We start from the raw sequence: 15,854 nt of genomic DNA on the forward strand, positions 1-15,854 counted from the left end.
CTCACCTTCCAGTGAGGAGCCCCCACCAGGAGGATGTGGAGCCCACATTATAAACTGTAAATTTTATCAAAAGCACTTATACATGTCTTGTAATCTAACAATAAACACGATTAAATTAACTAAACGTTAATATTTAGAGTTAATTGGGTTACTCATTTAGTATTTCCTTTTTCACAGTTAAATCAGGGGAGAGCGCGAACGCAGTCCCCCACTACCACAAATTATGCAGTCGAGATTCCCACATTTGGGGAATTCGCAAGTATATCAGCTCAGCCGGAGTGCAATGGCCAAGCCTCAACCTGGGTGAACCACCTTCATGATCATGGTATCTCCCCTGCCAGGTAAGTATGAGTTGTACATGAAAACATGGAGGAAATGACTGACACTCATAGCAGTCACACTGATGTTTATAGTCACTACAACGTGTTATACTCACCCACACAACACACTATATAAACGTACATATATTATTGTAACACAGTTGATGCTAGTTTGGAATAAATATGCTACAGTTTGACTAGAATACTTAGTTTTTTGGATTAGAATCCTGTACCCATGATGCATTGCGGTATCAGCATGGGCAGAGGCATGGTGGAAGAAGCCATTGTGTGAGTCAGGATTGACACCCCTCCCCCTCCTGTCTCAAGACACTGCAGGAGGGGGAGGGGTGCGACTCAGACTTTAGCTCACTGTTTCAGTTTAACAATTTGTGGACCGCAGACAGATTTTTATGGGTCCCTTTTTTTGGTGTCCTACATTTAGTTTTTTTTATTATTATTATCATTATTATTATTCAAAAATATTTTCAAAAAACATTCCCAAAAAAGCTATTTTTAGTTCAAAACAAAATTCATGAAGAAATCATAAGAATTTCTATAAGTTAGAACATAATGTTTAAGATAGAAAATAGCCGATCTACTGTTTTCACTAGTATACTTAATCTATTAAAAAATAGCCGATATACAAGCTCATAACGTGGCACTGCGTGATGAGTTTGTAGATCTGCTATTCTTTTTTTTTTTTATCCAGATTTATTTTGCAAATCTTTGAATTTTTTTAAAGCAAACATTTGTAACTCAAATCTTACTTTCTAGGGGTCCCTGGAACAAAATATTTTGAGATGGGGGGTCCTCTGTCAAATACATATAATTCTAGGTATCCTTGACAAAGGTTTAAGCACCACTGCAGTGATGTTAATAGGTTTTTAATGTAATGAGTCCCGGGACCCAAGGAGGGTCTTTCGGATGAGTCCCTGGGATATTTTATGGGTCCCACAAAAATTCAACGCGTCATGTCATTTTTGACAAAGTGCAGCATTTAACTTGAATTGGTTATTATATGGTTATTTACATTGTTTATCTTACAAAATACATACAAAAACGAATGAAACAATTAAACTATAATAGTACCTTGAGATGAAGAAGCACTAGGGATGGAGCTCGTTAATTTTTATTGATAATGAGCACCTTATCGATGTTGCTTATCGAGCCGGGCTTTTATCGAGCCCACTATTGAGCTTTTTTCTGTTATTTTGTGGAAAGACATGATGAGACACTAATATATATATATATATATATATATAATTACAGTACTATTCATGAATTAATAATAATAGCCTACTGTAAAACTATACTATAAACTATAGGCTAACATTTCCATGTCTCTCCTTTTTTTTTTCTTTTTCTTTTTTTTACAGTAAATGCATATCTATTTTTTCCATTAAATACATTTGACCAGGGCCTTCAAATACAGTACTTTAACAGACAGAAGGCAAGTCAACCTTTTTATTTTTGGAAAATATTTGAAGAAACTAAATGTGTACCGTCTCTTTAACAGTGTAATTTATAATGCATAGTACGACGGTGTCACGCAACAAAAACATACCCAATCAACAAGCTCAAACCGTGTCTGCTCGCACCGCGTTGTGATCTTGTACATCTGCTATTTTCGGTAGACTCAGAAGTCGCGCTGGCAACGCTACGGATTCATTCGCACGGAGCGATACATTATAACTCTATGGCAGTGATTTTGAGTGTCCCAAACGGATTATTATCGATGGAATCATTCATATTTTCAAGCACCACATACTGTGGGTGGAAGAGAACAGCCCGCGTTGGAGTTGTTTCAACTCGTCTCAGACTAGCTCTGGTCCATAGCGTTAGTGGAGGAGAACTCCACTAACGCTATGGACCAGAGCTAGTCGCAGACGTGCAAAGTTATTGATTGCACTTGGGTCTTATGTGATGCATTATGGACAAGTGCCTGTCTCCGTCTGCATTGTCGAAGACAGTGTTCCCTCCCGAGCATGATGTAACAACCGTGCTGCATATAGCCCATCGTATTTAGCTCTCCCCTTGTCTTTTCCAAAAGGTAACCAAACTTTTTAGTGTTTCACGCGTTCCACCGTTGTTCCGCGGCACACATGCACTTCCAAAGCACACAACTATCGATGACACATTGTACCTCCCGGCCCCCGGCCGCTATAGCAGCCCATGACGTGACACTTACCCGATAACAGGCTCGACAAGCCAAACCCACGTTCGGTGGGGGAACCCTTCTTGGTGTATCACCTAACACGCTGTGCCACTATGGTCAGAGAGCGGCCCGGTGCTACGCTAAAACTAAGGCACCCATTGAATTCTGTGACCATACGGAGCACACAATAGCGTCGGTGGATTCCAAACACACACACTGTCGTTATTTCTATCGTCTGTTTTAAGACTTTCTACGCGGATTTCATTTGTGTTAACGTAGGGTACAGTAGCATGCCTTCACCCATGAACAATGGTGGCGTCTGTGGACTTTTTAAAATATATTTTTTTTCGCGACGTGGTAAATTATTTTCACGTGGACTCCAATGGAGGCGATGCGTCCGTGGGACCCCAGAACACTGACGTGAATGCGTCTCTAGGCAACGTGAATGCGTCAGAGACGCGGGATGCGCACGTAATGACGTCACTGCACTGATCATAGAAACATACGTTTCATCTTCTTGAGAAAACTGACCTTTATAGAATCGGGTCCTCTGGTCTAAATGGGTTTAAGTGTTCCTTGGCTGTTGGCAACATCAGGGGCGTCACAAGGGTGGGGGAAAGTGGGACTGAGTTACTAGGATCCAAGGTGGAGGGGCCTTTATTTTATACTTTAGCTATTGAAAAATAGCAGATATACAAGCTCACAGCGCCCCCGAGTGCCGCGCTGCGAGCTTGTAAATCTGCAATTTTTGAAAATGTGTGCAAATATTTGAATATATGTATTTTTTAAGCTAACATTTGTAACTGGGGGGGTTTCGTGGCCAAATACAAATCATTTTGGGGGTCCTTCACAGGAAAATGTTTGAGCACCACTGACAGAGAAACAGCTTTTTCTAAAAACCTTAGAAGAATTTGAAATATTCAAAGACCTTTTCAAGATTTTTCAAGAATAGCAGATCTACAAGCTTGCAGCGTGGCATGCTTGAGAGCTTGTATATCTGCTATTTTTCAATAGTTAACGCACAAAACAATGCGTAAGTGTTCCCAGGTTAAACCCCCTCCCCCTATGAAGAACATTCATGCCCCCCCCCCCCCCCCCCGCAGTGAATCCTTGTGCCCAGGGCCCAGAATTTGGTGCGACACACCTGGGGGCATCGTTACCTTTAAAGAGCGTTCCTATGCGGCTGGTGTCGTTGAGGTTGGCCCATCGGATGCTCTCGTAGGAGCTCACCCAGTAGACCCTCTGCTCCCACCAGTCCAGGTCCAGGGAGAAGACGGGTCGGTTGGCCAGCGACAGGAGAGCCATGGTGGAGCTGTGGACCCCCAGCAGCAGCAGCTGGGACTGGACCGAGGCCAGGAGCAATGGTTCATCTAGGGGTGGGCGATATGGAGAAATACAATATTAATGATACATTTTCAAGCTGAATAGCAGAAAGAGCGAATACATTCTCTGGCACCGGCACCTGCCGACCGTCAGTTCAACCGTCAGTCGTGCAGTCGTGCTGCATCGCCGGTGATAGGACCGGCAGACACGGAACTGTAGGTAGGACCGGCATCGCTGGTAACTGCCGCAGCAGCCACCAGCCACCATCGCACGGATCGGCAGTTTACCGCGACGAGACCTGCCGGTCAGTGTGGCGGCCGCCGGTCCTACTGCCGGTCCTATCGGCAGTTCCGCGGCAGGTGACGGTGCCAGAGAATGTATCCACTCTTTCTACTATTCCGTCTTTGTTTTTGTATAATAAAACATATTAGTTCTAATTACCAACACATTATGTCTTATTCTGGCGTTAGTATGTCTTATTCTGTCTTAAAGTGTACTGTAAATTGGGATTGGACCACGATAATCTTATCACAATACTTTTTCATGTTGGTTTTTATGGTTATTTTTCAAGTTACTTAAAGGAGTGGCGACACCGGCCGAAATGTAACATTATGATACAGTAGGTCACGTGGTCTTTCTCCAAACAGTCTGAAAAGGAGGCGGGGCCTTATCAGTTAGTAGTGAATGTATACTTCGTCCGTCGTGCGGTGCCGCGCAATGTATACTTTGTCCGTCGTGCGGTGCCGCGCACAACGTGATGCCTTGTTGTTAGCGTGTAGCCCGGCTAGCGCTGCACCGCACAGCTATTTGCGAGAGCTATTGTGTCACACACACACACGCATGCGCGAAAGCACACACACACAGGCTACACACACAGAGTGTATGTGCCACGGACGTCCTCTGCGGAGGTCGGAGGAGGAGATCGCTGGACCCTCGTTCTATGCTTGCTCCGGTGTCCCGGGTGCTCCAGTCAGGTTTAGGGCAAGAGACAGCAGGGTATGGCCAACAAAACCGTCTCATAGAAGGGGAGAAGCGTGTTGACCCTCGTAACTAATCTCTGACACCTTTTTTGAAGAAGACATGTACTTTTTTTATCGGTCTAACCATTGATTTTATAGCGAATGCTATATAATTTTTACCCCTAGAACTGATAGTTTTAAAGTTGGTTTAGAAAGTCGGAAACACACCTCGGACAGCTTTTGTTGGGTCAGTTTCAAAAGATAATGATATGGATGCTCGACCCCCCCCCCCCCCATATTAGCCCAATCAAATTAATGTATTGCCGTTACTGTACAGAAAGTACTACTTTCAGTACAGTAACTACAATAAATTAATTTGATTGGGTAATTTAACATGGGGGTACATGACATCATTAAAAGTCGATGGGAGCCCAACTTGATATGGATATTATATGGGTAAACATCAAAATAAAGTTTGGTAAAAGGCTAAAATCCATCGTTAGGTCCTAAAGAAGCCTCAAAAAAAGTTTGGAGCTTTTATCTGCTTCGTTTCGATAATGTCAAAAACCAGCGTTAAGCAACCAAGCTATAGACTCAGTATGTTGAACCAACAAGGATTAAATTACAGAAAGGCGTAAACTCCATTCAGCATTTCATTCATAGCATACAGAGAGTTGATCCTAACCTTGACTCTTGCAGCTGCGGCTGTCGGGTTCCAGCAGGAAGCCGGTGTAGCAGTGGCAGACGTAGGAGCCTCGCGTGTTGGAGCAGAGGTGTTGACACACTGCAGGCTTCACCTCGTTGCACTCGTCAATGTCGACACAGGCAATGCCGTTCGACTTGAGTTTAAACCCTGCGGCGCAGCTACACCTCTGCAAGACAAGACAACAGGGGGTTTATGAGCGTACAAGACAGGGCAGACAATGAGTTACCAAACTTTGGTAATCACAAGCATACTGTGCTGTAAGTAATGAATACTTTTACATTGTGGTACCGATAAAATGTTGATGCCAATTTGAATACAGGATCTTTAGTTGTAAGGGCAGTCACACCACAGTTTAAAGGAGAATTCTGGAGTAAATGGCTTTTTTAGTTGTTATTTTGTCCCCAAAAAACTGGTCCATGACATCATAAAGTGTCGCACAAAACAAGTGAACATGGCAGATCTAACAAGCACACAACGCCTCGCGGTTGTGTGCTTGTAGATCAGCCATTTTCACTATTTTAAATCATTTTTAAAATGATATATACAAAACGAACGGTTTAGGACATACAAGGTTTCCACCCGACAACAATGATATTACAGCTTTAAGTTAAAAACCTTCCAACACTCACAGATATAAAAAGCTAGATGCCTCATTCTCCTCTGCAGTTCATTGGAGTGACGTGCAACAATTGTAGTCCGGACTTCCTGGAAAAACTAAGGGACTGCTGCCAGTCAAAGTGTCTACAGGCCAATCACAGTGCGTATTCTCCGGGACTTATCAATCCATCCATTTCCTGAAGCTGCGTGGCTGCGCGGCTCAGTTGTTCTTACAGGCTGCGTACGTAAAGACCCGCCCCCACCTACCTCTGATTGGCCTCTCAACTTCCGTATGTGTGACACACGTGGAAGCAATGCACACGGATTACCTTGGTCCCCCGATGCATATGCACCAGAGCCGAAGGAGGCGTCTACCTTTCTATGTCTATGCCTATGGTAACACTTACCGGTCCCTGTGGTGTGCTGATACATTGGTGGCCACACGGGGGCGCTGTAGTGCTGGAACAGTTGGACTGGGCACAACCGACACCCTCATCCGAGCTGTCTGGACAGTTGGTGATGCCATTACACACCAAGGACGGTTTGAGACACTCTCCACTGCTGCACTGGAAGTGCTGGGGAGGACAGGATGGTCTCCTGCCTGAAATGACAAGCATTACATAACCAGTCACTAAAATGTCAGTTAAACTCTGACAGTTAGGAGTTACATGTACAATTATATTCTAACAAAATAATGAAGACTAGATAACTAAGTTAGTTACATAAAGTTAAATAAAAGGCTTCCCAAAATAATTATAACTGACAGTCATATTCATGTCACATACACATCTAGTATTTTGGGAAATCCATCTTCACCTTTATTTGTATTACACAGTACTTTTTTCAGAGCAAGATTTGTTTCCCCCTGACAAATGCCCCATGTAACAAAACTATAACAACATTGCTCTGATGAATCTAACAAAACTATAGGCCTAATAACATTGCTCTGAGAGCATCCAAATACAACCAAATGTAACCATAATGTCGATTTGGTTACATTTGCACACTATTCAGTTATACATTGACAAATTAACTGTCGTTTACTATGTTTACTGTGCCAGACAGGTTGCATTTAAGTGACTTGAATATTATTGCGACCGTCAGGTCGCAGTTACTATCAAAACCTCCACCGCCTGTCTGTCAGTCAGTCAGTCAGTCACGTCACATCACACTTTTGCCCTACTCATATCTCCGCCATCGTTGCCCCTATCCATGTGAAAATTTCCACACACACTCCTTGTCTGCCAATCCACAACCTCCACCCTTCCAGGGACGCCCGCAGCTCCAGGGACCCCCAGGGACCCGGGTCAAAAAGCTAAAAAAACGACGAAATGACATCGTTGCCCCTATCCATGTGAAACTTTCCACACACAATCCTTGTCTGCCAATCCACAACCTCCACCCTTCCAGGGACCCCCCCGCAGCTCGGTACGGTAAGTCTACACTCATGTCTTCAACATGGATCTATCCCATATAGCGCCACCTTCAGGCCGATTTTTTAAACTCATTTTTGGACCTAAAATCACGCTGCGACCTGACGGTCGCTTATCTCCCGATTAGGGAGTCTTACTGTTTTTTTTTTAATGGACTTTAGGCAGCAGGCTCACATTTGTTCTCGTCGATGCCGTTGTGACAGTCCATCTGTCCGTCACACCTCCAGGACAGAGGGATGCACTGGTTGCTGTCGCCACACTTCCACTGGAACTCTTTGCAAGTCACCGGAACCGCCGCACAGTCCTGGACAAACATTTCAGAATAGACAAACTATAAAAAAGAGCCATGTATGGTTTGTAATGCTCATCTAAAATCTACAAAGTTACATATAACTACAGTTTTCAAATGGATGTAGTGAAGTACAATTTTACTTGAGATGTAGTGGACTAGAGCAGTGTTTCTCAACCTTTTTCCTGCATGGGCACACTTTTCATGTCCCAAGAATCCATGGGCACACCAACATAATACAGGGGGGTGTAAATATCGTCACTGTCGGGAAGAAACCTTGCATCTCCAAGTTTCAAATTTGTATGTTTCTTCGCAAAGTAAAGCCCTGCTTCATCATACAAGGCTGTCGCACAATAGTATAGTGAAAACAGCAGATCTACACGCACACGTGTTGTGCGCTTGTAGATCGGCTGTTTTCACTAATTTAAATCATTTTTAAAATGATAAATACAATACTGGCTTTCAAGCAGTTTCAAGGGGCACACTTGACCCTTCTCAGGGGCACACCAAAGGTCCCCAGGCACAGTGGTTGAGAAACAATGGACTAGAGGTATAAAGTCCTGATAAATGTAAATGCTCAAGTCAGGGTTCCAACACATTTTCATCAATGCATTTCCAAAACCTTTACAAAAACCTGTACATCAAGCTGCCTCATACTACAGAAAAAGGAGATTACTATGCTCTAGGCCAGGGTTCCCCAAATAGTTTCCCCCAAGGTCCGAATTCTAGGGTACCAAGAAGAGGGCCACAACATTGCAGGGGGCGACGGTGCTGTTTCCGCTACTCCAGCAACAGTTCAGATATCGTCACTGTCGGGCAGAAACCTCGTATTTCCAAGTTTCAAATAGTCATGGCTTGGCAAGGCTTACTTGCACAGTCTTGCAGTACTTGAGACATTTACCTATAGTTACTTTTCACCAATGATTCCAGTGCATTATAAACAATGTCACCAATTATTCCACTAAATTATTCAGACATCACTTTGGATAGGAGCATTAGTTGCAAGCCTTCCTCCTCTTTCGCAAACCATCGCTCCCTTACCTTCTCATCGGCTCCATCTTGGCAGTCGTTCTCTCCGTCGCAGAACCATTCCCTCATGATACACTGGTGGCTGTGGGGGCATCGGAGCTCCGGTGGGCACCGGGGCGGTCTGGAGCAGCCCGCCTCGTCGCTGCGGTCGCGGCAGTCGGCGTAGCCGTCGCACCGCAGGGCCTCCGAGATGCACTGTCCGCTGGCACAACGGAACTGACTGATCCCGCAGGGATGCAGGCCTGGAGGCAACACAAGGTTGTGAATGTTAATGATCCTGTAGCCTAGGGTCCCTTAACTTTTCGGGGTTTGATGTTGTAGTCCTAGACGGACTACACTTTGGCTGGAACTATCAAACCTGAAACAGTTTTAACCTAAAATATTCCCCTGCGCTCAAGGACATACTTTTAGGGCCTACCTAATAAACCCCTTGATGCGGCGTAGTTTTGCTTTTGGAAAATTAGTTTGGTAAATGCATCTTTTAGTCCAACTCGTAGCGACTGGCAAGACTACACTAGGATACTTGAGCATTTTAATAGGGATTGGGGAAACAAACGGGGGGAAGCAAAACAAAGCGACGCTGCTTCTTCTGCAAATTTATATGTTTATGCCAATTTGTATTGACATTTTGAGGCACCCTCAATAAAGTATAAAGGTATAATAAAGGTATTGGCTACAGGGGTGTCGCTCTCCATTCCGACATGTCGCCACTCCGAAAATGACTTCTTATTGTCGGAGTGGCAACACTTCCATAGAGGTTAAGTTTAGGGTGAGGGTTAGAGATAGGGTTAGTGTCAGAATGGAGACATGTCGGAAAGGAGACATGTCGGAGTGGCAGGGTGTAACCTGGCTACAGATCTTTCTCGCTAAAGCATTAAATATCCAACAGTGGCGATTAACCAATACCTACAGATATTATTCTAAAAAAGTTCCAGATTGCAGCTTTTTAAAAACTAAAGAAAATAACAAAATAAAAGCTATGATGACGAAAACTGAATGGATTTTTTTTAAAACATGGCTAAAACGAAACCAACACTGTGTCCTACCACACTTGTCCTCGTCCGAGCCGTCGGCACAGTCCTTCTCTCCGTCGCACAGGAAGTTCTCGGGCACACAGCGGGTGGTGTTGTCACAGTGATGGTGACAGGCCTCGGCGCGAGCCCTGCACCCCGACTCATCAGAGCGGTCCTGACATTGGGGCGTCCCGTCGCACACTTGCGTTTTGGGTATGCACTTCCGTCCGTGGGCACACTGGAACTCAGCTGGGAGGAGGTGGGACGGGTTCTTCCGTTTAGTTTACCCATTACTAGAGCTGTCACAATTATTATTACATAATCGTCTAATAGCAATTATTTGCTAAAATAATCGTGATTATTTTTCATAATCGTCATAATCGTTTCCGTTTCCATACATTTAAAAAAAAAAGTCAAAAATAGTGGAAATAGCAGATCTACAAGCTCACATGTGTCATATCTACCATGTGCAACTTCAAAGCCTAAAAGTCAAACAGAAATGTAATTGTCAACAACAAAAACACAATTAAATCGTTAATCGCAATTATTTGAGTGACAATTACTCGTCAAGTAAAATGTCATAATCGTGACAGCCCCACCCATGACATCCATCATTTCAATAAACTTTTACAAAAGACTGTTGAGAGTACCGACAGCCATGTGGAATGGTACACGACTATTTTAACACTGACTGATGTAGTGACAACTTTTAAATTGCAGTAAAGTAAAACTTGATATGGAATATCCATGTTATTGGAAGTTTTAAGACCTTAGCCTCACGTCAACACATCACTAAACTACTTGGACAGTGTTTCATACCAAGTTTGATGTACAATATTTTATTTATCTTCTAAATGAAGGGAACATTTTACTTACAACATGCGGATAGAACTTCATAAGGTCCAGAAGTTATGCAACATCTTAAAACCGCCATATATTAATCTTGTGCATAAAGAATACTACTAAATCACAAAATGACCATCTCAAGATGTTTACCACCTTAGTTGCTTTTGGTAATTAAATATGATGGACTTATGTATAGTGTAAGTTATCTCATGTTACACAAATATTGTAATCTTGAATTTAGAAGGAATGAAAGGAACCTGTTTGGCACTGAATAGCGCAACCCTCTTCATCTGATCCGTCCTTGCAGTCCCGCTCTCCGTCACACACGTGGCTGTACAGAACACACTCTGTACCGTCTTTACACGGCCTGGAGCCTAGGCGACACTTCAGCGGACCTGGAACTTCACTGGCTGAGGGAGCAGAGTCTATAGCAAAGTCAGAGGAAAACACGCCGTTAATACCAGAACTCTCCTCTTAGGGATGAAACACAGACAGACACGATATCCATCTAACAGGGTGGATTAGGGCATTCACCAAATATTTGAATATTCGAATATCAAAGTCACTAATCGACGTTGTTCACCGAAGTCGAATATTCGCTTATTTTTTATTGTTTTCACTTTTAAAAAATATATAGTTTATAATGCTTGGCGAGATATGAAGTCATAAGAATGAGTTGTCAATGCCCCTGGTGGATGAATTTGTTAATGCTCTAACACCAGGGGTTCTCAAACCTGTTTAGGCTATGACCCCCAAAATAAACATATTCGAACTGGGGACCCCCACCCTGACAAGCACTCGGTTCTGCAGATAAATATTGTGAAAATAGCAGATCTGCATGCTCACAATGCCTCGCAACGTGAGGCGTTGTGAGCATGTAGATCGGCTATTTTCACAATATTCGCCTCTTACTTACTTAATATTTGACAATTTGGCCAGTCCTGTCGAATCTTCGACTATTCGAATACTTTGAGGTCGAATAATTCGAATACTAAAAATCACTATTCGTGAATGCCCTAGGGTGGAACAACCGTCAATCTCAGTGAATTTGTACTTAAAATACAATCTCAGGATTCTAAAGCAGTGGTTCTCAAAGTGGATTCCAGGGACTGTGGGTTCATTTAGGGTGGGGTCTAAATTGACCCATACAAGTCTGTAACTCTGACAGTGTACAAATGGAACCCTAACGGGGTCATTTGGTTCCATTTGTACACTGTCAGAGTTAAGGGGAGACCAGGGGGCCAGTTGTCCGGATTTAAAATGAAGCAACACGGAACTGAAAGTTCCTATCATTGGCCGCTAGTTGCGCTGTTCTGGTACCAGAAGCAACATGTTCCATAGGATTCCATTCATTCCCCCCGAACATTTACATTTGATTCTTTCCTTAAACATTGTCATAAATACTTTATGGTTCCTGTTGCTAGTTTAAAGCCTCATTTCAATCAGCATGATATGCGTTTTGTGAAAATATGGTTAAAATGTATGTTATATTTGATGTTAAAGCAGGCTCCCCACTGTCCATATTTCTTTTTTTTTGTCTGAGGAAGACTTACAGTACGAGGCAGCCCCCCTGGTTATACAGTCCTTCTCATCCGATCCGTCTGGACAGTGGGAGCGGCCGTCACACCTCTGGGACTGGGGGACGCACTTCCTCTTGTCCTTGCACAGGAATTCATCTGAGATGGAGGAAGGCAAAATACACCGATTTATACTCCGTTGTCACTCGCCAAAAATACTAGATCTGCAAGCTCACAATGCACCAGAATAGCCATTTTTGGTGAGCTACACTGCTGTACCGTGGAATATAAATTATCTCAAGGAAATAAGAGGTAACAATAATAACAGGTTAGATGACCAAGTATATCCACAAGAAAACAGCATCTGAAAAAGAAGTAACCAGTTTAACAGTATAGCCCTACCTGAAGCATGCACTTCCTAACGGGAGCATTTTGCGGTTTCTAGGCGTCATCTTTTCGACACTCAAACCTAACCCTTACCTCCATGGGGTGAGTCGCTAACCCTCCCTCTCCTTTTTTCGAAATGATGGTCGTTCGAAAGAGCGAGAATTCCTCCTTCCTAACTTCACTCATTGAACATTAATGTGGTCAAGAGACTCAGCTAAGACCCCAAATCTAAGATGTTGATGTCTTAAGGCTGAAACATACTCCACACATATACGCAAATGGCAACGTCTGAACCAGTCGGTACAACGCCTCATTGTGTTGTCCGTTTATAAACCATCACTGCAATATACACATCATGCTTGCAAGTGAAATCGATCTTGCGTAGCTTGAAGCACCATCCATATGCTTGAGTGTTGTTTCAGACTTAACACATGGCATCACTTGGATTTTACACTGATCGCGCATCTTAGTTATGTCACCTTGCCTACAGTCACAGATTTCTCAATAGGGTAATAACAACATTTTAATACGTACAATATTAAACAGTCATGTTTTAGCTTTAATGTAGCCCTTGCTAGGACTTACTTGCGTTTCTACACCTCTTCAGACAGCCTCGTTCGTCAGTTCCTTTGGGACAGTCTCTCCGTCCGTCGCACAGCTGGCTCTGGGAGACGCACACAGGAGAATCTGGACAGCGCACTGATGGAGCCACACATGGCGGCATAGAAGGGCTTACTGGCTGGATGGAGGGGGTTGTAGCCACGTTTGACTGGATAGAAGGGGCTCCAGCCTCTTGTGGTTGGTTAGGGGGTCCAGCGCCTTCTGATTGATTCTCTCTATCGCGAGACTTGATAACTTGAAGGAAAAAAAAAAGAAAAAAATATTCCATTGCATTCCATTATGCAAATTAATTTAGAACAGTGATGAAACTAGTACTACGCAAGCGACTTTAGTACATAGAAAATCGCTACATTAATTGGCATGAGAAAACAAACAGTTGAAAAGGGGGAACATATTATATATACAGTTGGACGCATTGCGCAAACAACGCTACAGTATGTCACATTTTGTCGTTATGCACAGGGTATAATTCATTTTGGAACAAATACTGAGAGAGGGCGAGATCATTTAGCGACCTCCAACCGGGTCGCTGGTAGATTTAGCGACCCGGTCGGTAGATTTAGCGACCCGGTCGGTAGATTTAGCGACCCGGTCGGTAGATTTAGCGACCCGGTCGGTGAAAACTACCGACCAGGTTGCGACCAGGTTGGAGGTCGCTAAATGATCTCGCACCTACTGCAAATACTAGCAATCTTTTGCAGTCCCTTTGGGACAAAAAGCATTTTTAGTATACAAAAAAAAGCACAATCGTCTCTGATGTCTGGTCATGGTTAGGCCTGTGACAATTATTACTGTACATAATAGTCTAATCGCAATTATTTGACATAATCGTCATAATCTTTTCCATGTTGAAAACTGTTCATATATTTAAAAAAAATAGTGGAAATATCTACAAGCTCAACGCGTCGCGACACGTTGTGAGCTTGCCATTTTTACTATCAATGTTCTTTTTAAAGTTGTCAAAAATGACAGTAATTTCTTTGTATATTATTATAGGTTATGTGTACATCTGTCATGTGCAACTTCAAAGCCTAAAAGCCAAACAGAAATGTAATTCTCAACGACAAAAACAATTAAATCGTTAATCGCAATTATTTGAGTGACAATTAATCGCCACGTAAATTGTCATATGGTGACAGCCCTATACATGGCATCGCTGAACACTCACCAGGGTTCCCACACATTTTGACCAATTAACTTTTCCAGAATATTTAACCCAATTTCCAGGTCTATATAACAATAATTCAGCTCAATAACACTCCTAGGCGCAATGCCCAAAGACAGGTAGTGTTTGCCAGTGGTTCTCAACCTTTTCAGGCCGTGACCCCCGAAATAATCATATTTGAAGAGAGTTGAGGATGAACACGGTTTTATTGTGCCGATCTACATGATCACAACGCCTCGCAACGCGAGGCGTTGTGAGCATGTAGATCTGCTATTTTCACAATTTCTGTCTCTAATTTCTGTCTCTGACTCACCGCAGCCCTCCTCGTCTGTGCCGTCGCGACAGTCTCTCTCTCCGTCACACAGGTGACTTGCGGGCAAACAGCGTGTCTTGTTGTCACAGCGCAGCTGGCAGCCGCTGCTCGGTCTCCAGCAGTCCAGTTCGTCAGAGTTGTCCCGGCACTGGGCCGCCCCGTCGCACACCTGAGACGACGGAATGCAGCGCTTTCCGTGCACGCACTGGAACTCACCTGAAAGGTTAGAGTGGCATGTTTGAAACATAAGGGGTGTCGCACCAAATTCTGGGCCCTGGGTACAAGGATTCACCGTGGGGCCCCCCCCATGAATGGGAACGCATTATTATGCATTATTTTGTGCTTTAACCATTGAAAAATAGCAGATCTACTAGCTCACAGATCGGCACCGAGTGCCGCGCTGCGAGCTTGTAGATCTGCTATTTTTGAAAAATCGTGAACATTTTGTGCAGGTCTCGGAATATTTTTGACACGATTCTATAAATGTCTTCTAAATCCTTCTAAGGTTTAAAAAAGAAAAAAAAAAAAAAAGAAAAAAGTTTCTATGTCAGTGGTGCTCAAACCTTTTCATGTGAAGGACCCCCAAAATGATATGTATTTGACCACAGACCCCCCATCTCAAAACATTTAGTTCCAGGGACGCCCAGAAGCAACACAGTTTAGTTTAGTTTTTTGCTTAAAAAGTACATATATTCAAAGATTTGCAGTTTTGCACACATTTTCAAAAATAGCAGATCTACAAGCTCGCTCTACAAGCTCGCAGCGCGGCACTCGGTGCCGCGCTGTGAGCTTGTAGATCTGCTATTTTTCATTAGCTGAAGTATACATTAATTAAGGCCCCCCTCCACCTTGGGCCCTAGTAACTCAGTCCCACTTTCCCCCCCAGTGTGATGCCCCTGTTTGAAACATAAGGTGGTCTCCTGCTGTTCAAGTACTTTAGTACGGTTTGGTAAACCTTTTAACACATTAACACATACACAGCCATTTACAATATGCGTTTGCGCCTATACTGCCAGGAAATTATTAATTTTTCAGAGTCACAGTAGATCTCCCTTATATGCATGATTGCGACCGTCAGGGAGCAGTTTACTATGAAAACCTCCACCGGCCGTCCGTCCGTCCGTCCGTCCGTCCGTCCGTCCGTCACACGTCACACGTCACACCTTTGCCCTGCTCATATC

Source organism: Nannobrachium achirus, assembly GCF_963921795.1.
Source record: "Nannobrachium achirus genome assembly, chromosome: 15".
Lineage (NCBI taxonomy): Eukaryota > Metazoa > Chordata > Actinopteri > Myctophiformes > Myctophidae > Nannobrachium > Nannobrachium achirus.